Source organism: Macrotis lagotis, chromosome 2 (genome assembly GCF_037893015.1).
Source record: "Macrotis lagotis isolate mMagLag1 chromosome 2, bilby.v1.9.chrom.fasta, whole genome shotgun sequence".
NCBI lineage: Eukaryota > Metazoa > Chordata > Mammalia > Peramelemorphia > Peramelidae > Macrotis > Macrotis lagotis.
Window position 1 is genome coordinate 256321397 of NC_133659.1, and position 24273 is coordinate 256345669.

Below are 24273 nucleotides of genomic sequence, written 5' to 3' on the forward strand. Positions count from 1 at the left end.
TTCTCCACAACCTAGAATGCCAAACAAATTTCTGATCAGGAAAGCTAAAAAAAGAAAAGACCCAGTAAATCATTTTTACAGTCCAGGGCAGCTCAGGGAAGGAGAGAAGGTTCTTGACACTAGGACAAAAGGCAGGGAGCATTCCGGCACCCAGAGACTGAAAGGAGATTAAGACACAGTATCAGGGCAGGAAGTACCAAGGGTGGAAGGAGATACTGTGAGAAACTGCACCAGCACAGGGTGCAGCAATGAGGGCCATCTGGCAGATCTGTCATCTATTTCCCAGTTTCTAGTTGCAGATCCAGGCCAGAGAGCAATAGCTGAGAATGAGTATGGAGCCTTCTTAAATAAAGTGCAATGAATAACTGCTAGAAGCTCTGCATCCTGGCAGAGAAGTGACTTGGTTCTAACCTTTAGCCTGCAAGGGACCCAGATGGAAGGAGAGTGGCTGCTCTGAAAAAATACAGTATAACATACCAGAAGGTTAACAGTAAATGAGTCTAGACCAAGTAAACTGAAACCACACACAAGTCAACAGAACTTGTAGAGCTCAGACCAAGAGGACAATGAACAAGACCTCCCCCAAATCACAGCACAGTGGAGGCTTGAGAAGCTTACAGGTCTGCCTAAGCTGTGAAAGCTGCAGGAAAAAAAGAAAGAGGACTCCAGCTGACCCAAAACATGCAGAACCTAGCACTAACATAAATTCCAAAATAAAAAAGGTTAGAAGAATGAACAAACAAAAAAGAACTCAACCACAAAAAGCTATTTTGGTGAGAGAGAAGCTAAAAGTTCAGAAAAAGTGACTTGAAAACATCTCTAAGCAAAATTTCAAAGAAAAAATGCAGATTGGACACAAATCCAACAAAGGATTCCTGGGGGGGGGGGGGGGGGGGAGGCTTAAAAGAACTCCAGAACTTTAAAAACTAAATGAAAATGGTAAAGGAAATAATGGGAAAAGAAAGTAGAGCTTTGCCAAAAAAAAAAAAAAGTAATGAAAAGAATTAATAGCATGGTTAAAAAAAAGAGATATTCACTGAAGAAAATAATTCCTTGAAAATTAGAGTTGGTTAAACCATGAAGCATCAAAAAATAATAAGATAAAGTCAAAAAATGAGAAAAGAAGAAACTATTTTTAAAAGTAAAAATAGCATACTTTGGTCTGCATTGAGACTAAATAATGTTTTCTCTGGATGTGGATGGCAATCTCCATCACAAGTCATATAGAATTATCTTTGCTCATTGAATTGCTGAGAAGAGTTAAGTCTGTCATAGTTGATTATCACACAATGTTTCTCTTAATGTGTACAGTGTTGTCCTGGTTCTGCTCACTTCACTCAGCATCAGGTCATGTTAAGTCTTTCCAAGGAAAATGTAAACTATCTCATTGGAAAAACAACTGACCTGAAAAATAGATTAAAGAGAGATAATTTAAAAATCACTGAACTGGGGGCAGCTAGGTGACACAGTGGGGGGCTGGGTGGTGTAGTGGATAAAGTACTGGCCCTGGAGTCAGGAGTACCTGGGTTCAAATCTGGTTTCAGACACTTAATAATAATTACCTAGCTGTATGGCTTTGGGCAAGCCACTTAACCCCCATTGGCCTTGCAAAGGCCTAAAAAAAAAAGAATCATTGAACTGTCTGAAAGTCACAAAAAAAGAACCCAGGCATCATATTTCAAGATATTATAAAGAAGAGCTGGTCAAATATTTTAGAGCCACAGGGCAAAGAAAAACACTGAAAGAATTTACAAGTTTCTTTCTAAAAGAAACTCTAAAATGAAAATTTTCAGAAATATTATTACCCAAATCCAGAGCTAAGAAATAAATACTGCAAGTAGCAAGAAAAAAATTTAAATAATATCGAACTAATTGGGATCACAAAAAATACAGCAGTCACAACTATAAAGAAAAAGAGAATATGATATTCCAGAAGACAAAAGATTTGGGATTAAAATCAAGAATAACTCACCTAATAAAACTGAGTATAATTCTATGGGGGGGGGAAAGAAGGAGGTAGTGGAGGGGAAATAGACCTTTAATGAAATAGAGGACTTTTAAGAATTGCAGAGCATGGGGCAGCTAGGTGGTGCAGTGGATAGAGCACAGGCCCTGGAGCCAGGAGTACCTGAGTTCAAATCCAACCTTACAGACTTAGTTGTGTGGCCTAGGGCAAGCCACTTAACCCCAATGCCTTGCAAAAAAAGAAAAAAAGAAAAAACAAGAATTTCAGAGCATGGTAGAAAAGGGGGGAAAAAAGGTAAACATGAGTATGACATCATAAGAGACTAAACAAAATTAAATTGTTAATATTCTTATATGAATAACTCTATCATTATGCAGGGATCTTAGAAAGAATATATTGAGAAGACTTGGATATGATTATATTATATATGGAAGATCTAAAATGTTTCTGCACAAAATCAGTTAAAATTTAGAAGTACTGAGGGAAAAAGAATTACAACATATTTCTCTTAAAAAGTTCTGATATACAAGATATATTGGAAATTGATTCAAACATCTTAGAGCCATTACACAATAAATTGTCATGGGATATGAAGTACATAGCCAGCAATTACACTAAAAAAAATTAAATTAAAAAAATTTTAAGCTTCAATTAATTAATAATTAAAGAAAAGCAATTTAAAACAATTCTAAACAATTGTTTCACTTCACACCCAAAAGAGTGACAACGATGACAACAAAGGAAAATAACTATTGTTGGAAGGACTTCCAAAAAGCAGGAATACTAATATACTTCTAATATTGCTGTGAACTGGTCTAGTCTTTCTGGAAAGTAATTTGAAAAAAGACCCAAAAAGACTGTGCATATCCTTTGATATACAGAGCTCTCCCTACTAGTTCTACATCTCAATGCAATCAAAGGAAAATGTCTCATGCTTATAATAGTTCTTTTTTGAGGTAGCAAAGAACTGGAAATTAACTGAGAACCCTTCAATTAGGGAATGACTGAACAAATTATGGTGCATGGATGTAATGTATTATGCCTTAAGCAATGACCAATGGAGCAATTCAGACAAATCTAAAAACCCCCACATGAACTGATACAAAGTAAAGTCAGAAAAATTTATATAACAATAATATTGGAAAGAAAAATAAACAAAAAAAATCTTAAGAGTTTTATTCAATGCAATGACCAACTTAGTCTCTGAGGATCAGTGATGAAACATGCCATGAACACAGATGAACTCAAGGTGCAGAAATAAAATATATTTTTGGACAAGATCAATGTGGAAATCTGATTTGTTAGAGTATACATAAGGAGGGGAGAGGAAAGAGGGAAGCTAATCAGAGGGATAACAAAGAGAAAAATAAAAGCAGAATTCCACTTAATTCTTTAAACTTTCTTTAGAAACAGAAGATAACAACAGAATACTTGGAAGGAAACATAAGCTAGTGAAGAAGCTCTGACAATAACTTATTTGTTATGAAGGAAGAAGCAAGGTATGCAAAGTGGAACATCACTCTCAATGCAATTTCCCTTTTCTGTTTTCCTTGTATATGGAAATATTTATCTTGTTTTATGCTAACTGTTGTTATTTCATCTGCTTCATCCATAACCCCATTTGGGGTTTTCTTAGCAAAGATACTGGAGTGGTTTGTCATTTCCTTCTCCAGACAATTTTACAAATGAGGAAATTAAGGTAATGAGGGTTAAGTGACTTGCTCAGGTTCACACAACTACGTATGTGAGGAAGATGAGGCTTCCTGACTCCAGGTCTGGTGCTCTATCCGCTGTTAGCTGCCCCATTGAGTTAAATTAGGTTCATAATAAAAACTTGCTTAAAAAAAATAACTGTAGTGGAAGAGTAGAAGAGAATTAATTCCTACACAGATATTATGGAAATAAATGAGTATACTTTATACTTCCTAGGATCCAACTTACTTTGACTATATTAACACTTTAATCTAAATCTAAAGCAATCTCTCTAAACAGAAGATATTAACTAACCAAAGAAACTGGAACTAAGAGTCCAAACTACTGTCCTGTTAATAAATTATACCTAACTTGGGAAAGGAGATTTTGAATAATCTCTTGAGTCTGTTTGATTTCTGAATCTAGGCAGTACAGTGTGAGTGGTAGCCAACTAAGAGGAGAATGATGAACTGGATTCTGAAAGACTTGTGTTCAAATATGAATCAGAACCTCAGTTTCTTCAACTGTATTTTGGAATGATATCTGTAGTTCTTGCCTCCCAAGATCATTGTGAGGATCAAATGTGCCTGCAAACTTTAAAGTGCTGTGTCAATTGTAGAGGGTGGGAATGTGGAAGGAAGCTGTAGTCTAGGTCTATTTTAAGCCTCTAAGAAGACCCACAAACCAACCAAAAAAGCCCAAATAGGGCAATGATGTATTAAAGTCTGATACAATTAATTATAACTTGATTATATCTTTCATGAGGAACAATGGGAAATACAAGTTTATATACAATAACAATGTGGAATTCAGATCCAAATACAATGGGGATCCAAATAAAATAAATGAAACAATTTCTATCTACCAGGAACTGACTTACAAAAAAGCAACAAAGATCTAATTAAGAATATATAGAATAGATATAAAGGGAAAAATACAAATAGTTTTTTAAAAAAGGTATTTAAAAGGAAGGACTCAGTAGCAGTGAGGAATACAGAAAGGTTTCATGTATCCTGTGTCCTGAAGGAAGAAAAGGATTCTTATAGGGCATAGCTGAAGGTGCAGTTCATTCTAGACTGGCAGGACAGTAGGTGCAAAGTCATGGAGTTAGGAGATAGAGTGTCCTTGTGAGAAACAGAAAAAGAGCCAGCTTGTCTGGGTCACAGAGTACAGGAGAGAAAGGAAGATCCAATAAAACTGGAAAATGAGGTTAAAGGAGCGACTATGAAGGGTTCCAGAAGTAAAACAAAGGAGCCCTAAGGGCAGGTACTTAAAGGTACTCTAACAGCAGGAAGGGCTTAACTTACCTGTGCCTGACCACCAATGGCAGAAGCAGCCAAGCTCAAAAGTAAGTAATAAAACAGTATTTCCTGCACTGCATTTTCTTAGCAAAAGAATTTCACTGACAATAAAATCATGTTTTAAAAAGAAATTTCTACCAATTCTAATAAGTCAGCATCAAATACCAAAGAAGACAAATGAGAAAGGAAGTAGTTAAGCAAAGGTGGCTGAGTGTGAGTTAGGCCACTCAAAGATCTCAAAGAAGACACGGGGATCAAGATGGAATGGTTACTCAATATTCATGATGAACAGGGAACAGAATTCTCTGCTAGCTGCCAGCAGTTTCTTCCCAGTACTTTCTAGGGGTTGTGCATCTCAGAGCTCTTTCTCAGGTCCTTCTTATAAATAGTGACACTGTTAGAAATTGTAGAGTTCCATGATTTTTCCCTCTTAGTTCTAATTCTTCTTTCACAAAATGACTAATATGGAAATATGTTAAACATGATTGAATATGCACAACCTATATCAGCTTGCTATCATGGGAAGGGGGGAGGGAAGGGAGGATGGTGGAAAAATGTGGAACTCAAAAATTTGCAAAAGGATGAATGATGAAACTATTTTTTGCATGTAATTGGGAAAAAAGAAAAGAAAAGAAGTAATTAAGCTCAATGCTAATATTGCTACCCCACTGCCCCCCCAAAAAAAAGTGAAGAAAGAAAAGCTCATTAAAGCATTTAAGTGAAAATATACAGACTGGAGTACAAGGAAATTCAGAAAGAAACAGACAAGCAGGGAAGTTTTGAAAGTAGTATATGGAATTTTAAATATTTTTCACATACTATTTTTTCAACAAACACACTACACTTGATGTGAACAATAAAAATCAAAAAACTAGGCCACTGAAATGAGAATTTTCTCCCTCTTTAGAAGGTGAGCTCTTAGTGAGTAGACTGACTTTTCTATTTGCATCCCCAATTTTGAGCACAGTGCTTTTTGTACATAATAATGCTTAATAAATTTCATTCATTCATTCAATTCAATACAAAGGGAGCCAGTCAATTGGTAATATATATATATATGTATATGTATATATTATATATATATATATATATATAATATATATATATACAGCAAATTTCTCTGATGGAAGTTTAATATCTAATAGAGGGAACTGATAAAAATACATAAGCATAAGCTATTCCCCAACAGACAAAATGTCAATATACAGGAATAGGCAAGAGTCTTTTTTTTCAAGTTTTGTTGATATGCTGTTTTTTATATTACACTATAAGCATTTACATATTACTTCCATTTCATGAAAAGGCTGTTACAACATGGAAAAACAGTTAGGTAAAATATAATATAGTGAGTTCATCTGAAAGTTTATGCAACATTTCACTTCTATAGCCAGATTCACTCTCTATTAAAAAAACTCCAACTATTTTCTCTTCTTCCCACATCTACTTCACTGAACAAAAAAGAAAAGCAATTGTATTGTAGCAATTATTTGTAGTGAAGCAAGACAAATTCCTTCAACAACTGCATACAAATAAATATATACATATATGTATATGTATGTGTGTATATATACCCTATTCTATATTCTAAATCTGTCCTATCTCTTTAATAGATAATATGTTTTATCATACGGAATCAGGAATAATCTCTGTACACCTTTCAAAGTTGTTTTACAATGCTTGTGTTATTGTTTTATTTTGGGTTTTTTTGTAAGGCAAATGGGGTTAAGTGGCTTGCCCAAGGCCACACAGCTAGGTAATTATTAAGTGTCTGAAGCCAGATTTGAACTCAGGTTCTCCTGACTCCAGGGCCAGTACTCTATCCACTGTGCCACCTAGCCGCCCCTATGCTTGTGTTATTGTATAAGTTGTTCTCTTGGTTTCACTTATTTTGTTCGTCATCAATTAATAAAAGTCCTCAAAATTATTAATTTTTATAATATTAATGCTATAGTTTAAATTATTCTTCTGATCACTTCACTATGTACAATTTAAATCTTTCCATGTCTTTTTTTGAAATTATTTATTTCTCCAGTTCTTCTGACATTCCATTCATATACCAAAATTTATTTAGTCATTCCTCAATTATTGGACATTTTAGTTTTTAGCCATAACAACCAAAGTAACAAAGGATTACTTTATAGAGTTAGATTTCAAATTTACCAAAAGTCATAGAGAAGGGGTGAGGAGTAGAGAAGGAAGGCCAAGATCAGGCAGTTCTTAAAAAAAAGGAAGGTAAGGGGCAGGTAGGAAGTGCAGTAAATGAGGGCCCTGCAATCAGGAGGACTTGATTTCAATTGTAGCCTCAAACACTTGATACCAATGAGCTACATGACCTTGGACAAGTCACTTAACCCCATTGCCTCACCAAAAAAAGAAAAAGGAAAGGAAAGTTATCAAGCTATCAATAGTCAGATCTTTTTTAGAAATTCCAAATCACCAATGACAATGGAAATGAAAATTAAAATAACTGAGGTTCTACCCCATAACCATTAGAGTAGCAAAGATAAAAAAAAAGAAAAATGACAACTGTTGGGATTATAAGATGGCAGGGACACTAATATACTGTTAAAGTTGTCTAATCATTTTGGAAATCAATATGGAACTAACATTTGAATACACCCCAAAAGTCATTAAACCTTTTATCCAGTATTATTATTATTATTATTATTAAGCAAAAATGCTTTCACAAATAAAATAAAGTGAATAAAAATCAAACTGTCCCCAATATATTATAGTAGCACTTTTTATTGGAACAAATAACTAGAATAAAATAGGGACCACTCAATTGGGCAATGGTTAAATAAATTATCATAAATGAACACTGTGGAATATTATACTGTCTTGCAAAATTATAAAAGGGATTCATGCAATAAGACAAACCTAAAAAGATTGTGTATACACACACACACACACACACACACACACACACACATAAAGAATAAAGTAAGCAGAACCAAAAAAGCAATTGATTTAACAATATCAATGAAAGGAAAACAATTGTGAAAGCTATGATAAACACAATACCCAAACCCAGCTCTAGAAAACTGATGATTCTCATTTCTTGGAAGAGAGGTGATAGACAAGAGTGCTGAATTATATTACTATGCTTATTTATTATAGGGAAAGGCTTTTGAGAAATGGGGCTGGGAAGGGATAGTGATAGTGATTTTTAAAAGGAGGAAGAAAAGAGCTTAATGTATCAGAAACAGAAGAAACCAAAAGAAAGTTCAGAAGAGAAATCAAACACGCAGGGCAAAGTTGAAACTACTGTGCTAAATCTGAAATTCAACCCTCCAAATCAAGTTGTACAAAATGGAAATGCACAATAGTGAGATGGGGGTTTAAGATGCCAAATCTTGCATAGTTGTCAAATGTGGTTGCTGTGTCCTTTGGTTCTGCTTAATTGTTTTTCTTTGAGATAAGCAAAGAGGTGGGAAGAAGAAAGGGTTGGCATATCTGGAAATCTTTGTGATATAAAAACAAAAGGCATCAATAAAACTTTTTTAACTTAAAAAAAGAATCAAGAGACAAACAGATTCAGAAAACAAAAATAATAAATTTAGTAGGAAAAACCAAAAAAGCACACGAATTCTACAGAAGCCAAAGACAGGATGCAAGGATTTAACATAAAGATCAGTTTCCCAGAAGAACATATGTCATATCAGAAAACCTGAGCATTATAATGCAATAAATTGTCAGGAATTTCTGGATACAAGCAATAAAACGCTTTTGAAAGACTCCATAGACTACAAAGACTCCAGAAAACAAACAAACCAAAACCTGTGCTTCAAACTCTAAGACACATAGTGGTTAAACTGAACAATGTTAGTGACAAATTACAAATTTTGCAAAAGGTCAGGAGAAAGATCTTCAAATATCAAGGGAAATTTGAATAAGCATATTTTAATGCAAAAAAATTTATGAGAAATTTGTAGAGTAAGATGAAGTAATATATTCCAAAAAGCAATGGAATGCAAGCTGCAACATCCTAAGAACCTAAGGCTAATCATTAACCAAAAGAAACAAGAAGTTTTTAAGACAGGGTGGGAGTAGGGGGTTTGAGTTGGGAAGTTGGGGGGAGATGTATAAAGGGGAAGTGAAAAAGGGTTGAATGTGGCTCTCAAGACATCTATATGAAGTTTGAATCTCAGCTCTGTAGAAATGGAATCTGTGTGACTTCACCCTCTTTGGGTCTCCATTTTTCTCCCTTGTAGAATATCCCAGAGAAAATAGATAAGAGGATCATAGTGAAAGAGAAGAAACTTTTCTTGTCTAGGTCTCTCATTTTATAGATGAAAGGGCCAGGGGAACCCCAGGAAAATTAAGCAACTTGTCCACCATCACACAAGGAATGTCAGAGGTAGGATTTGAATCCAAGTCCTATGACTCCATGAGTGATCTTTTAACTTTATTGCTTCCAATGACCTCTAATATGTTCTCTAAGGTGCTGGCGCTAAATCTTACAATTTGTGACTTCGGAGGGTATTTTTTAAATTTGCTACGTGGAACTTGAATTCTAGTCCCTTGAGTTTCATAAGACTTCTGGGGGAAAAAGTCTTTTGACTACAAAAACTGCATGAAGCTCATCATTTTCCTGTCCATTCATCTCACATTTATTTATTCAATACCTATTAAGTGTGCCTAGCTTTAAAGGAAACACAAAGATAAGAGAGATAGGACTTGCTCTCAAAAAACTAGTAAAGGAGATTAAAATATATCAAAAATAAAGAAAATACTACTTTATATTTTCTTTGCAGTGGCAGCATGATAGTTGATGGAGAGCTGTCTCATAACTAGAAGGATTGGGGTTCAAATACCAACTTTAATGCACCCTGACAATGTGGGCAAGACTGAGCAGAGGAGATGCAAATGAAATAAATCACAGACAGAAGCCTTATCCCTATCATCCTACATTTATATAAGGCTTTTTCCAGTTTATAAAATACTTTTCAGATATAATTAGACAAAGAAAATAATAATAATATTGATAATAGTACTTATATAGTATTTTAGAATTTCAAAAGCACTTTACATATTATCTTATTTGATCCTCAAAAGAATCCTCTGTGGTAGGTACTATTATTATACCTATTTTACAGATGAGGAAACTGAGGATTAAAAAGGTCAAATGACTTATCTGGGGTCACCCAGCTCTGGGTGTCTGAGACACTACTTTAAATCTGGTCTTCCTGTCCCCATAACCAGAACTACCAGGGTGCCTCACAGATATCATTATTAGCCATTTTACAAATGAAGAAAAATAGAATCAGAGAAAGTAAAGTTCCATAACTGATGAATAGTAAATCAAGAACTAATCTCAGGGTCATCCTAATTTTCATGTACTCCACACTGACCTCTTAAATCTAAGCCCAGTCCCCTACTAAGAGGCAGCTAGTGTTGAATTAATATACTGTTGAGGCTAGAGACAGGAAGACCTGAGTGGAAATCCAGCCTCAGATACTTGGAAGTTGTATTACCTTGGGGAAGTTCCTTAACCGCTGTCTCAGTTTCCTCAACTGTAAAATGGGTATCCCCATTTTATATAATAATAGCTCTTACCTCCCAGGGTTGTGAGTATCAAGTAAAATAATATTTTTAAAAACAAAAAACAGTACATTGGTAGAATTTAAATGTTTATTCCCTTTCCTTCTCTTCCCTCCTACTCAGTGCTTCCTTTCCTGTTTCACACTTCCTCTATGCCCATTTCTGCTTTTAGTTCCTTTTGTCTCCAATATCCTCCAACTAAGCCTTTTTACAATTTTCCCCTAGTTTTAGCACAATGTCCCATCAGCCAGAGTAATGCCATCCCCAACCTTCAAAATTTACATTAATCTCACCTCCTTCAAGAATCTTTCTGGAAGATTACTCAATAAGAACTTATTAAACATCTGTGATATGTTGGGTACTCTGCTACACACTGGGGGTAAAAAGGGAAAAAAAAAATGCAGCCCTAAAAGAATGTTCACCTTAGATCAAAGGAAAATACACAGTTCTTTCTGTATACTTCCACAACTCTAGCCTCAAAGACTCAATTTTTATTTTCTTAAACAGTACATATAAAATAAGGAAGAAAAAGCTTTCCTAAAAGATAATTTTCATTCCTTTCCTCATCACTAAAACCTCTCTGCTCCAATTCAAAGTTCTAGGGAAAATGAGATTTCTGGATATTATGTCTTTTGGGAAAACTGTATTAATCTCACTTGCAATATGCTCTCCTTCCCTCTAAAACAACAAGGAATCAATCAGTTTTCATTTTAAAGGTTTGTTTTAATTCAGCTTCCTAACAAAGGAGCACTAAAGTGTTGCATTAATTGAGGACAAATTCCTCCTGAAACAAGAAGTCAGTTGTATCATACTTTCAAAATTAAGTGCTTATTGCTTATATGGAATTTGTTCATTAAAGTGCTTGCATCCCAGTTTTTAGATACCAATGCTCTGACAGAGCTCCAACTCTGAGCAGTCCTTTCCAATAGGCAGCATCATGGGTTAGGCTGAGTCTGATGACCTGAATTAGAATTCTGGGTCCCACCCATTAATTGTGGGATCTTAAAAACAATTCCTTAATCTTTTCCTAAACTTGATTTCTTCATCTATAAGACAGAAAAAAGGCAAACAATAGGAGATGAAATAGTATGTTTAAGGACCATCAAGGAGGACAATAGGCAGGTTCATAGAGTTTTGGGGGGGGGGCAAAGTATAAGAAGATTGGAAGGGTAAGAAGAAGACAGGTTATGAAGAACTTCATCAAATAGAAGACTTTATATTTAACACTGTAGGCAAAAAAGTGTAACTGAATTATATTAATTTACCAAAAAGGTTAGGGTGGGGTAGGGATGAGGAAATGGTCAGAATTATGTTGTAGGCAAATCACTTTGGCAGTGAAGAGATTGGAGAAGAGAATGGAATGAAAAGAGACTTGAGGTAGGGGAAGCCAATTAAAAAGTCATTGAGCAGTACAGGTGAGAATTAATGAAGGCCTTACCTGGTGAGGAAATAGGAGTAGCATGAGAAGAGAGAGGGAGACCAAGGAATATATTGTAAAAGTAGGAACAACAGGGCTTGGCAAATGGTTGGTTATATGGGTGGACAAGAGTGAGGAGGGAAAGATGATACCAAGGTGAAATTTAGTCAGTTAAAAATGAAATACAAATGATATATCATTTGAGATGATACAGTGATTGAAGTACTTCCCTTAGTTAATAAGTTCTTATAAAAACTAAAATTAATAATTTTAATTTCATTATTTCACTTCCATTCACTTTCTAATAAAAATGTTAATTATCTGATAATGTCAGAGAGGAATAAAAAGATAAGGTAAAAATGCAAAAAGAAATCATAAGTTAGATAATGAGTTCCTGACCTCTGGTGTCATTTAGCTAGAAGTAACTGGCTGGGCAGAATTTTGAGTGAAACCTGTCATGTAAGTTTAACTGGCAAAAGACTTAGGCTCATCCATTTGTGGCCCTTCTATAGCCCATTATTTCTTTTTCCCCCAGCCTATAACTCTCAAAGACGCTTCCACTACTCAACCTCCCTGCAGTGATGACATCCTATTCAATTCAATTCAACACATCACTATATAGTAATTGGTCAATGGTACTTGATCATTCTACTCCTACCCTGCCCTGATTCTTATACTCATCCTAAAATTGTTTTGGCTACATTTCACACAATCACAACAATAACAATTTACATCTATATGCCATTTAAATGTTGGCAAAGCACTTTATTTGCATGATCTCATTTGATCCCTATAACAGTGCTATGAGGTGGGTACTATTATTATCCAGATTTTTAAAAAGAAGAAAATAGACTCAGAATTTTAAGTATATCGTAAATTTGGAGCTAGAAAGCACCTTAGGTTATCTAATTCTGTCCCTTCATTTTACAAATCAGAAAGCTGAGGTCCAGAAAGATTTAGAAACTCACTCAAGGTCACAAAAGTAGTAAGTGGTAGAATCAGAATCTGAACATAGATCTGATGATCTGAAATCTTTCTAACTGAAATCAAATTCCCACTAGGTCCTGCACTGCTTACAGCTCTTCGTGTGTGAAAGGACTGTCATAAAGGATAGTCCACTCTACTGTATTTATGGCAAGGTCATGCATGAACACTTGGATGTACTAATTATCCCAGGAACAAATTTCAAGTGGTACAGGTAGAAACTAAAATGGAAGAGACCTGAGGTCAGTCCTGACTAGGAGAGGAAAACAAATCTATTCCTTTTCCACTGTCTCCTTCTGGTTTGTTACTACTGCTTTTCCTTTTAACCTCCTCAAACTTTAAACTTCCCTCCTTTAAAAAAACCTTCTTCTTCTTTTATCCTCTACCATCTAACCCTATAACTTACTTGAATGCCACCTTCACATGAAAATATCTGTTAACAAACTAGAATAATTATTTTGGATTAGATCAAAATTATTCACAAAACTTTCAACACCTAAGACACCTTTGCCACATGCAGATGGTTATCTAACCACTTGTGCAGACCCCCTCTAACAGTAAAGTTAAAAGAATACACAAAAAAACATACCAAGAATTCTGGTGAATCCAAGAGTAACCTGGGGTATTTATAGATTTTCACTACAATTCAGATTTTGAACACTGACTTTTATCTCAAGTAATTATTAAGGTGAACCTTATTCTTTGGTACTTACTACTCCACAGCCTCCAGATCCTGCCTGCCAGTTGATGAGTGCCAGTGGGTAAACTGTTCTCCTGTGATGTTTTTTGGGGGAATAAGAATCCCCCAAGGGATTACTTGGTAATTAGATTGGCCCTAAAGCTTGACATTGATCAGTAAAAGAATGATTTAATAAAACCTTCCCTTTTTAACCAGCAATATTCATCAGGTTATCTGGACTATTAATATTATATACTACAACAGAAAATTAAGTCTAATTCCTTATTTTTTAGTCTACAAAATTTCACTAAGTATATATATATATATATATATATATATATATATATATATATATATATATATGTGTGTGTGTGTGTGTGTGTGTGTGTGTGTCTTTATGTACAAAATTCAGATAATTATTCATACCCATATAAAGCATGCACACAAAGCAAGCTAGAATAATTTTCCAACTAGATCCCCTTCTTATTTCTAATGATACATGTAAGATACCCTTAACACTCTAGTCTACCTAATCTACTGACCCTCTACACTGTATTTCTAGATTGTCTCTCTCTAACCTCATGTAGAAAATATATCTGAGTAGCTTATTATGGAAAGAAAGGAAAGACTAGGAAGAGAAAAGGAAAGAGAAATTTCAAATAGCTGAGCTGCAATGGAAGACAGTATAAGAGGAGGGGAAAGAAAACTCAAAAATTAAGACCCCAAGTGACTAATGGTATTATTAAATCAAGGGTTTTTAAAAAATATATTTCTAAAATATCATTTTACTGACTTGTGGCAAGTACTCTATACTCTCTCATTCTCAAATTTCCTGGTTCTATGTTTAGCTTGTATTCTTTATCTCAAATGAATGACTATAAGGACTTATTTGGAGAATATCACTCTCTTATTGTTTCTCTGAAGTAAGCATTTGCTTCTTCCACAAATGTCATTCTTGGGGTGCTAAGTTACCACTATATAAATATTTAAATAAATATCACCTGTTAAGGATAATATCAAATTGAATGAAACCGATTAGAAGATCTAGGAAACTGGACATAGAATGATCTTAGTATCTTCCAAATTAATTCTTGAATTAGAAATTTTCTAAAGTACTTGTAGGGCAATTCACATAATAGGTGCTCAATAAATGCTTATTCATTAACTGATAAAAGAAAGATTTCTTTACTCCATTTGATAAATTATTAAATTTAAAACAAGAGACTTTCCTGACCCTGGAATTCAATACTATAAAAACATCCAATACTATCAAGATTTAATCTGTCCTTGGAGTCAGGAGTACCTGGGTTCAAATCCTACCTCAAACACTTAATAATTACCTAGCCATGTGGCCTTGGGCAAGCCACTTAACCCCATTGCCTTGCAAAATCTAAAAAAAAAAGGTTTAATCTGTAATAAAGCAATTCCATAAATATACATACACATATATTTCTATATCTGTATGTATCTTTCAAAAAGGGGGTTAATAAAAAGTCACTCTTCTTTCTTTCCATCTCTCCTATGATGTCTTGATCTAGATAAACTCTGTACCTTTTGAATATGTTCTATAAAGTGTAGGTTTATTTCCCTTACCAGGTACAATTCAATTTAAAAAATATTTATGAATTACTTACTGCTATAGAAATTATTCACTAATCCATGCACTTGCCTTCCAGCACTTGTTACATAATATTAACACGTTAAAGAGGACATTGAATGTTTTTCTTGCTTCAACTGGGAATGGTTCTATTCTTGTGCTCCTCTCAAGCAGGCATTGCTTTTTACAATTCCTATAAAACAAAGATTTTTCAGCCTTTTCACAAAAAGTAGCATAAGAATAGTAAGGGATGACTTGGTAATTTCTGGATATTTTCATCAATATAGCCCCAACCCATATATCGTTAAATGTCATTTTGTAGGCTTGCATAAGTTACAAGTTCATCCTCATATGCTTTTTTAAAATATTCAAGCTATGTGGAAATGAAACTTTTTAAGTAGTGAGCAAGTAAGTCTTCACCATTAGAAGTAATGAAAAATAATATAAAAGATATTCCTGTAGTGAGTGAGGTTGGATTTTTATAAATGATTTGGGATATTGGACAATAAATCAGAGATGGAAGGAAAATTAGAGGTCTTTTAATCTAACCTCTTCAGTTTTACAAATGTAAAAACAGAGCCCCCCCCAAAGTTTTCACTCGAAGTTTCTACAATTCTAAAATAAATTTCTTGACAGTTTTATTAATGGTATGATCACTGTTGTACTTCTGCTTTACCTTTCTTGGTTCACGGTTCTAATCAATCAACTGAGTCTCTTCTGGTTTAGTTCACTTTACCAACTTCCCAATACCCAGTACTGGGTAGACAGATACCTAATTTTCATAATGTAAGAGCTGCTAGTCATTTTAAATGATAAAACATATTGAAATTATTCAGTCAGCATAATGTCACGATATAATTTCCACCTGGCTGTGTAATGGTTTGTAAACATTGTTTCCAAGAGGGCTGACCAAAATGAAACACAACACAGGAATAATAAAGTAAGGTATTAGAAGTCTAATGATCTTTAAACTTCAAAGAATAACAAAGCACTACTCAAACATCCACAAAGAAGTCACCTAAATGAAAAAAGAAAAGGAAAAGAAAAGCCTAAACCATTTTCTCCAACAGTTCAGTTCATTCATTCTATGCTCTGAGGGAACTGTCCCTTTCAGCACCATAGCATTAACCCTATCAAATCTGGAGAACTGAGGTCCCAGACTGGGTCACTAAGAAAAATGTCTAATTATCCCCACAAGGTATCAAAAGGTAGGAAAATGCAGATGTTTGAATGAAAATGAATAGATGAAATATGTTTCACTTTATTCTGCATTAACAAGCAGAATAAAAACTTTGGCCATAAAAAGCACTCTGACTGGAATTAAAAGAGTTCAAATCTTGCCACTTACACAGAACCTGTATGACCTTGGGCAAGTCACTGGTCCTCCTGGACCTCAATTACTTCAACTCTAAAATGAGAAGATTAAACTACATAGCTTCTGATGTTCCTTCCAGATGTAGAGCAAGGATCATATGATCCTTTCTTAAGGAGGTTTTGTGGCAAAACAGATAAGATACTAGATGGGGGAGACCACGGTTCAAATCTGATTTCACACATTTAACTAGCTATGTGATCCACTTAACCTTTCTGTACTCATCTCCTCATGTGAAAATGAGGAAATTGGACCCTATGACTTCTCAAGGTCCTAAATCTATTTACGATCACAAAATAAAATCTCCCAAAAATTTTGTTTAGAGTCAGCAAAAAAAACAAAAAACAAAAAACAAACAACCTTGGGGATCACATGCCAGAAATTAAAAAAAAAACCGACTTGTCTGTCAGGCATTGTGTCTTTGCACAAAAACCCATAGGTCTGCTTCCCAATCCTCTTCACCACCCCTCTTAAGAAAGAGAGAGGGCCCTCTTAAGAAAGAGTTTTCTATGCACATACCCTGAATCAGAGATCCAGAGGACAGGCCCTCTCCAAGGATAGCCTTGATTTCTAGGACAGAAAATGCTTGCTGGACACCAAACCATCCCCCTAGCAATCAAATCCTCTTTCAGCGAGAAGTGCAGGCCTTATGGGTCATGAGTTCCCATGAAAAAAATGCTGCAGTGTTTCCAGAACCAGGTTACAGACAATGTGCTACTGTACAAAGCTCTCAGCATTCTAAGCTCCACTTCCCTGAGCCTCTCTCTGCCTTTAGGAATCCCACCAGGAAGTCAAATCATCCCAACCACTTGCATTACACATCAAATTTTTTTTAAGAGGGTGAGGTGGAAAGAAATCCTCCCTTTCTGCCGATACTTAGGGTACAGTACTTAAATAAATGTTGGAAAATCCACCACACCCGAAACCTACCTTGGGAAGCTCAAAGACCTCTGAAGCTCCCTCTCCAGGGGACCTCCTCAACATTGAAATTTCAGAAAACATTTATGAAAAGGACTCTCTTCTGACCTTAATCCTTAAGCCTACTTCCCATTTCCACCTCGGATTCTCCTGATGTCCACCCTGGGATGGGCAGCGGTTTCCCACTTTAAGACAAAATCCGCAGCTTACTACCAGCTCCCCACATCCGAATCTGTCGGGTACAATTGCAAAGTTCCTCCCTTCCCCACAAAACTGATGACACATTGTACGGGGACCGGCCCCAAGCCGTAGAGCCTCCCGCGGCTCGTGCGGTGTCCCCAGCCCGCTTCCCACCAAGTGCGAGCTAAGGGGACGGAGGGAGGGAGGAGAGACCACCAAAGGTGGGTGGTGCTGGGTGGGGTAGCCGGATGGGGACAGGAGGAGAGGATTCTCCGGATCAAGCTGAACGTCAATGCCCTTGCCATCTGGAAGTGGAGGCCATCTGGAGGGGTCTGGCAGCCTCGCCTTAGCCCCCACAAAGTTCGGCGCCAGGTCTCCACTGGTGGCTGCGCCGGGGCCGGAGGGATGAGGCCGAGCTCCAGGGGGAATGCGGAGGCCTTGCAGTCCCGGGAGTGGGGGGCGGGGAGGAAGGGTGCAGGAGGGAGGCGCGGAGAAGCCCCCGGGGAGGGCCCAGAGCCCGGACAGCGCGCGGCGCTGCAGCGGCGGGGCCGGGGCCGGGGCCGGGGCCGGCGGGGCCGGCGGGGCCAGCGGGGCCGGGGCCGGCGAGGATGGCGGGGCCGGGGCCGGCGGGGACGGCGGGGCCGGTGGGGCCGAGGCCGGCGGGGCCAGCCGGACCGGGCCGACGGGGCCAGCGGGGCCGGGGCCGGGGACGGCGGGGCCAGCGAGGCCGGGGCCGGCGGGGCCGGGGCCGGCGCTGCATCGGGCGGGGGCACGCTGAGCTGAGGTGCGCCCCGATGCGGGCGCCCGGGCCCCGCGGGCGGGGGAAGGCGGGCTCCGAAGGCCCGTCCCGGCTCCCCGGCCTCGAGAGAGCCTGGGCCCCGGGGGGAGGGGAGGGGGACAGAAGGGGCCCCGGGCCGGGAGGGGAGGGGGGGGAGGCTGGCGCGGGCCACCCGGGAGGGGGCTGCCCCGAAGGGCCCCGAGCCCCGCGCCCGCCCCCGGGGCTCCCCGGGATGGAGGGCGGCGGGGGGGGGGGTCCCGGGGCCCCCGGGGCAGCCCCGCAGGGGGCGGCGGCGGCCCGGCCCGGAGCCTCTCCGCGCACTCTGCGGCAAAGCCCCAGACGGGGCGGCCGGGCCGGGGGCGCGGGGGCGCGGGGGGCGCCCGGGGCCCGGCGAGGGGACACTTACGGCCACGGCTGCGAGGGAGGCTGCGGCGGCCCTAGCGCGGGGCCCGGGAGGCGCGGCCGGACTGCGGAGGAGCCGAGGCTGCGGCGGGCGGGACTGCGGTGAGCGCCATCTTGGAGCGCTCCGCGCGCCCGCCCCCCGCGCCGCTCCCCGCGCCGCCGCCCGAGCCCTTGCATAATTGATGACTCGGGCCGCCGCGCGCGGCACCGCCCCCCCCCCCACGGGAGCGAGCGCGGGCTGGGGGGCACGGGGGAGACAGAGACGGAGACAGACAGAGAGACAGAGACAGAGAGAGACAGAGACAGAGACAGAGAGACAGAGAAAGAGAGACAGAGAGACAGAGACAGGCAGAGAGAGACACAGAGACAGAGACAGAGGGAGAGAGAGAGACAGAGACAGGCAGAGAGAGACAAAGAGACAGAGACAGGCAGAGAGACAGAGAGAGAAAGAGACAGAGAGAGCGAGACAAAGACAGAGACAGAGACACACAGAGAGAGACCATTAGCGACACTGAGAGACAGAAGAGATGATAGAGATAGGGAGAGACAGAGAAGAGAGAGACGATGAGAGATAAGGGACAGATGGCGAGCCGGGGGGCGGGGGGGGGGGGGGAGACAGAATGAGAGACAGGGAGAGAGACAGAGGAGCCAGAGACAGAATAGTAAGGGAGACAGAGGTAGAGACAGACAGACGAGACAGAGACAGAGTCAGGAAGAGACAATGAGAAACGGAGAGGAGACAGAGAAGCGATAGAGACTGGGAGAGACAGAGACAGAGATAGAGAAGACAGAGATTGAAGAAAAGACAAGGAGAGACAATGAAAGACAAAATCAAAGAGACCGTGAAAGAGAGATGAAGGTAAAGAGATGAAGGTAAACGCTGAGACAAGAGACAAAGGAGGGAAACGGTGGGAGACAGAGACAAGAGAAAGACGGTGAGAGAGTCAGACAAAAACGACGGCTAGAGACCGAAAGGGAGAGACATACGGATAGTCAGATAGAAGCAGAGACAGAGGGGAGACAGAGAATTAGGGTCGGAAAGACAGAGACTGATAGAGACATGGAGAAAGAGAACCAGAGAATGAGCACGAGAGACACACGCCTGCGGTCTCCCCACCTCCCCTCCCCTCCCACCTGAAGGCCCACCCAGGCCGGATCCCACCAGACAATCTCTCTCCTGGTTATCTGGGCAGGAACCCACAGAATCCACAAATTTTCCTCTTCCCCACTCCATCCCCCACACACTCACTCTAGGTTGTCAAAGCAGGAAAATCTACAAACTATCCTTCCCACCCCTATTCCCACATACACGCACAGTCGCTTTCAGTTATCCGGGCATGAACCCCACATAAACCAAGACTTTCCTTCTCCACCCCCACCCCCAACACACCTACTCGCTCTTGGTTATCCAGTTTAGGCAACTCCAGAGAATACAAAAACTTTCTTTCCGCGCTGACCCCTCACTCGCTCTCAGTTATCCAACCTGAACCAAAAAACTTTTCTCTCTCCCCTCCCCATCCCCTACCCCAGAATACACTGGTTCGCAGCTATCTGGGTTAGGAAACTCCACATAATACCCCCAAAACCCCCAGAAACCTTTTTCTTCTCCATTCCCAGCGCCCCACCCAACACTCAAACCTACGGGTTTGAGAGCGTGTTTTGTTTTGTTTTGGGTTCAAGACCTGGATAATTTAAAGTTGAATAATCAAATGGTACTCAGGAGACTCAGAGACCTCATCCTTCCAGGGGAGGTATATTCAACTTTACCGTCCTGATTTAAGTGGGGAAGGAGTAAAAGAGCGGTATTTTTTTTTCTTTTCCCTTTTAAATCATTCATTCATTTCAACAAGCATATGTTAGGAGCCAACTAAGGAAATCATCCACAGTTAACTCCATATTTCCATTGCCTGGCGGAAGTGCTGGACCTAGGAAAACCCTTGCTATTTTTCTCCTTGTAGACAGTGTAATCCCGGCCCTCTGCACTACGCAGAAAGTGTAGTCTTAATTAGAACATAAACTTTTTAAGGGCAGGAACTGACTATCTCATCTTTGTATTTGTATCCTCAAGGGTTTATTAGCACAGTGCCGGACAAGGAATAAGTTCAAATAAAAGTTTTCGTTGATTCATTGCACTTTTACCTAGTAATCACCCACCTTGCTAGAAGCCAAATGTGTGGAAATATAAACGAAGCAATCCCAAGTGCCATCAAGAAATTTACATTCTATTAGTAGACTTATTTAAAAGTTATGTTGTTCATCCTTCGTTCTCAAAGAGAATCCTTCTCTCAAGTCAAATGACTGACCAAAATGTTCCATAATGGTACCAAAACGCCACATAATGCCAAGTTCCCCTGTGGTCCCGAACATTTGGAAAGTCAAAGAATAAAATTCCAGATTAAAGAGGAGATAAAATTTTGACAAGTGGACAAAAAACCCCTGGCATAAAGGTAGACAAGACCAATTTCTTATCTTCCCAGAACCGTATGTTTCAGTCCTCTCATAAATGGAGGACCAAGGCATGATCCCAAGAAAGTATGCTATTAACCAATGGGAGTGTCATAAGATGAATTGCATCGATAAATTGCATACCACACTCCTTCAAAAGCTAGTCTAGGGGCTAGTTTCCAACCCAATCACTCCTAGGACAACAGAGCACCCTAAACCTTCCCATCCTCGAACAAGGTTGATACTATCTAGAGAATGGCCCTTCAGTTTAGTACCTTAGTGCCTCTGGTAGCAGCCGTTGTGCAGGTACCTTTGGGAAAATCCTATCCTACCTCACTGCCTCCTAGTCATTCTCTTTGTCTCTTCCCTTTTATCTTTTGGCAAGCTTTGGCAACAATGGCAAGATATGACAACTATGACAAGTGCTATTCTATGGGCTTAGCGACTAAGTAATAAACCTCTCCCTAATTTTCATTTTGGAAGTTGCAGAATGAATCTCATAAAATGAGCTGCCATGGATGGGTTGCGGGTCTGCAACACAGATCTCATTAAACTCTCACTATAAACCCACCTAATTTTGAACTTCCATATGTCTGTGAAGGTCATCATCATCCCTCTAGCTCAACCCCCTAGCAGGTTCCTAATCTAATTGCTGTCTTGTATTCCTCACTCTCCAGCACCTCACAGATGCAAGCAGTTACCCATCATTATGCCTTTCCCCATCATTTTTTTCTACCCCCCACACCATATCTCTCATTTTTCCATTTATATAACCACCTATCTAATTCAGCATTTCTGGCCCCTACTGCTACAATCACCTCCCAAATGGTCTTCCTGTCTCAAGTTTCGCCACTCCAATTCATTGCTCCTTCAACTACCAACTGATTTTCTTAAATATAGGTCAGATCACCTACTCCCCCTACCCTCTCTAATTCCAGGATCTCCCTATTGAATCTAGGCTCAGATTTCAGGTTCTTTGATATTTAAATCTCTTTCAACCTGGTCCCAATCTGTTTTACTTTCTGGTGTTTTACAGACCAGTCAAACTGATCTTCTTGACCTCACATTCATGCAAAACACAACAAAAAATGGCTAAACATGAACAGGAAAATAAAAGGTGATACTATCGTTTAAGCAGAATCATGGAGGGAAAGAAATTTATTTATTTATTATGAAAACTTTCTGCTGGGTGAAAAAGAAGACTTGCTTGGTGCTTTTTGCCTTGTAAGTAGTGAAGAGAAATAATTCCTTTTGAATAACTCTTAAGTATTCACTGTTAGGACCTATTATTTATGGGACTGTATATATTTCAATATAAAATATCTAAGAATTAATTCACCTCACTTGGCTAGCCACACTAATGTAATTGACTAAATAATAAGTTACTAACAAATAATTATTATTTGTAAATCCACTCTAACTTCCAGAGCACAGAGATTTTTTTTTTGGAAAATGATGAAGGCTATTGAATCACATTGCTTTCTCTAAAAAGATTGTTATTAATAAAAATTTATACTGAAAGCAAAAATATTTTTGTACATGAAATTATAATTTGATCAAAACAGCACCATATATTATTATGGAATCACAGAACATCAAAGTTGAAAGGGACCTCAAAGATCATTTCATCTAACCCTTACTCAAACAAAATCCCTTCAATTTTGAGTGATTATCTTTAAAAGGGGACCCAATAACTTTCTGAGACTACCTATTCTACTTTCCAAAACTAATTGTAGGTTTTTTCCCTTAAAAAGTCTACCTCCTGATGATGTGATGGTATATTTAAAGAATCCTAGAGAATCAACTAAAAAACTACTTGAAACAATTAATTTTTATCAAAGTTGGACAATATAAAATAAAATCAACAGCATTCTATATATTACCAACAAAACCCAGAAGCAAGGAGATAGAAAAATTCCATTCAAAATAACTCTAGAGAATATAAAATATTTGTGACTCTATCTGCCAAGTCAAACCTAGGAATTACATGACTGCAATTACAAAACACTCATCACACAAATCAAGTCAGATCTAAACAACTGGAAAAATATCAGTTGCTTATCTATCAAATTGAGCTAATATAATAAAAATGACAATTCTACCTAAATTATTCTATATATTAAGTATATATCAATCAAATTACTGAAATATTATTTTCTAGAGTTAAAAAATAATAGCAACATTTATCTAGAACAAAAGATGAAGAATATCAAGGGAATTAAATGAAAAAAATTGTAAAGGAAGGTGTCTAACTATACCATATCTAAAACTCTATTATAAAGCAGAAGTTATCAAAACTATTTGGTACTAGCTATGAAAGAGTAGTAGATTAGTGGAATAGGTTTGATTCACAAGACACAGTAGTAAGTAATTATAATAATCAACTCCAAATACTACAGTTTCTACGATAAGAATTTATTATTTGACAAAAACTTCTGTGAAAAGTGGAAAATAGAATGGCAGAAACTAGGCACAGACCAACATCTCACAGCCTATACCAAGATAAGGTCCAAATGGGTACAGGATTTAGACATAAATGGTGATACTACCTGCCAGATCTATGGAGAGGAAGAAATTATAACCAAGCAAGAGATAGAGAGCATTATGAAATGCAAAAGGGACAATTTTGACTACATTAAATTAAAAAGGTATTGCACAAATAAAATCAATACAAACAAGATTTGAAGGAAAGCAGAAAGCTGGGAAATAATTTTTACAGCAAGTGTTTCTAATAAAGAATTGAGCCAAATTTTTTAGAATACAAGTCATCTCCCAACTGATACATGATCAAAGGATATGAGTTCTCAGATGAAGAAATTAAAGCTGTCTATAGTCATATGAAAAAAAATGCTCTGTCACTATTAATTAGAGAAATACAAATTAAAACAACTCTGAGGTACCACTTCACACCTATAAGATTAGCTAATATGATAGAAAAGGGAAATGGTCAATGTTGGAGGGGATTTGTGGGATACTATTGCACTGTTGATGAAGCCAT

At 38.5% G+C, this 24273-nt stretch overlaps 1 protein-coding gene across 4 annotated transcripts in view; it reads right to left on the reverse strand.

The window, feature by feature from the left end:
• Nucleotides 1-18939, reverse strand: part of SCN8A (sodium voltage-gated channel alpha subunit 8) — a 202133-nt gene extending 183194 nt beyond the window's left edge. For 2 of the 4 annotated variants that reach the window (XR_012476117.1, XM_074225891.1), the window contains exon 1: nt 18835-18933. The gene's annotated coding sequence lies outside the window, so the exon portion shown is untranslated. Of the gene's footprint in view, nt 1-18834 lie in introns of all 4 variants that reach the window. The other 2 variants (XM_074225893.1, XM_074225894.1) reach the window with 1 other exon arrangement.
• Between the last annotated feature and the right edge of the window lie 5334 nt (nt 18940-24273).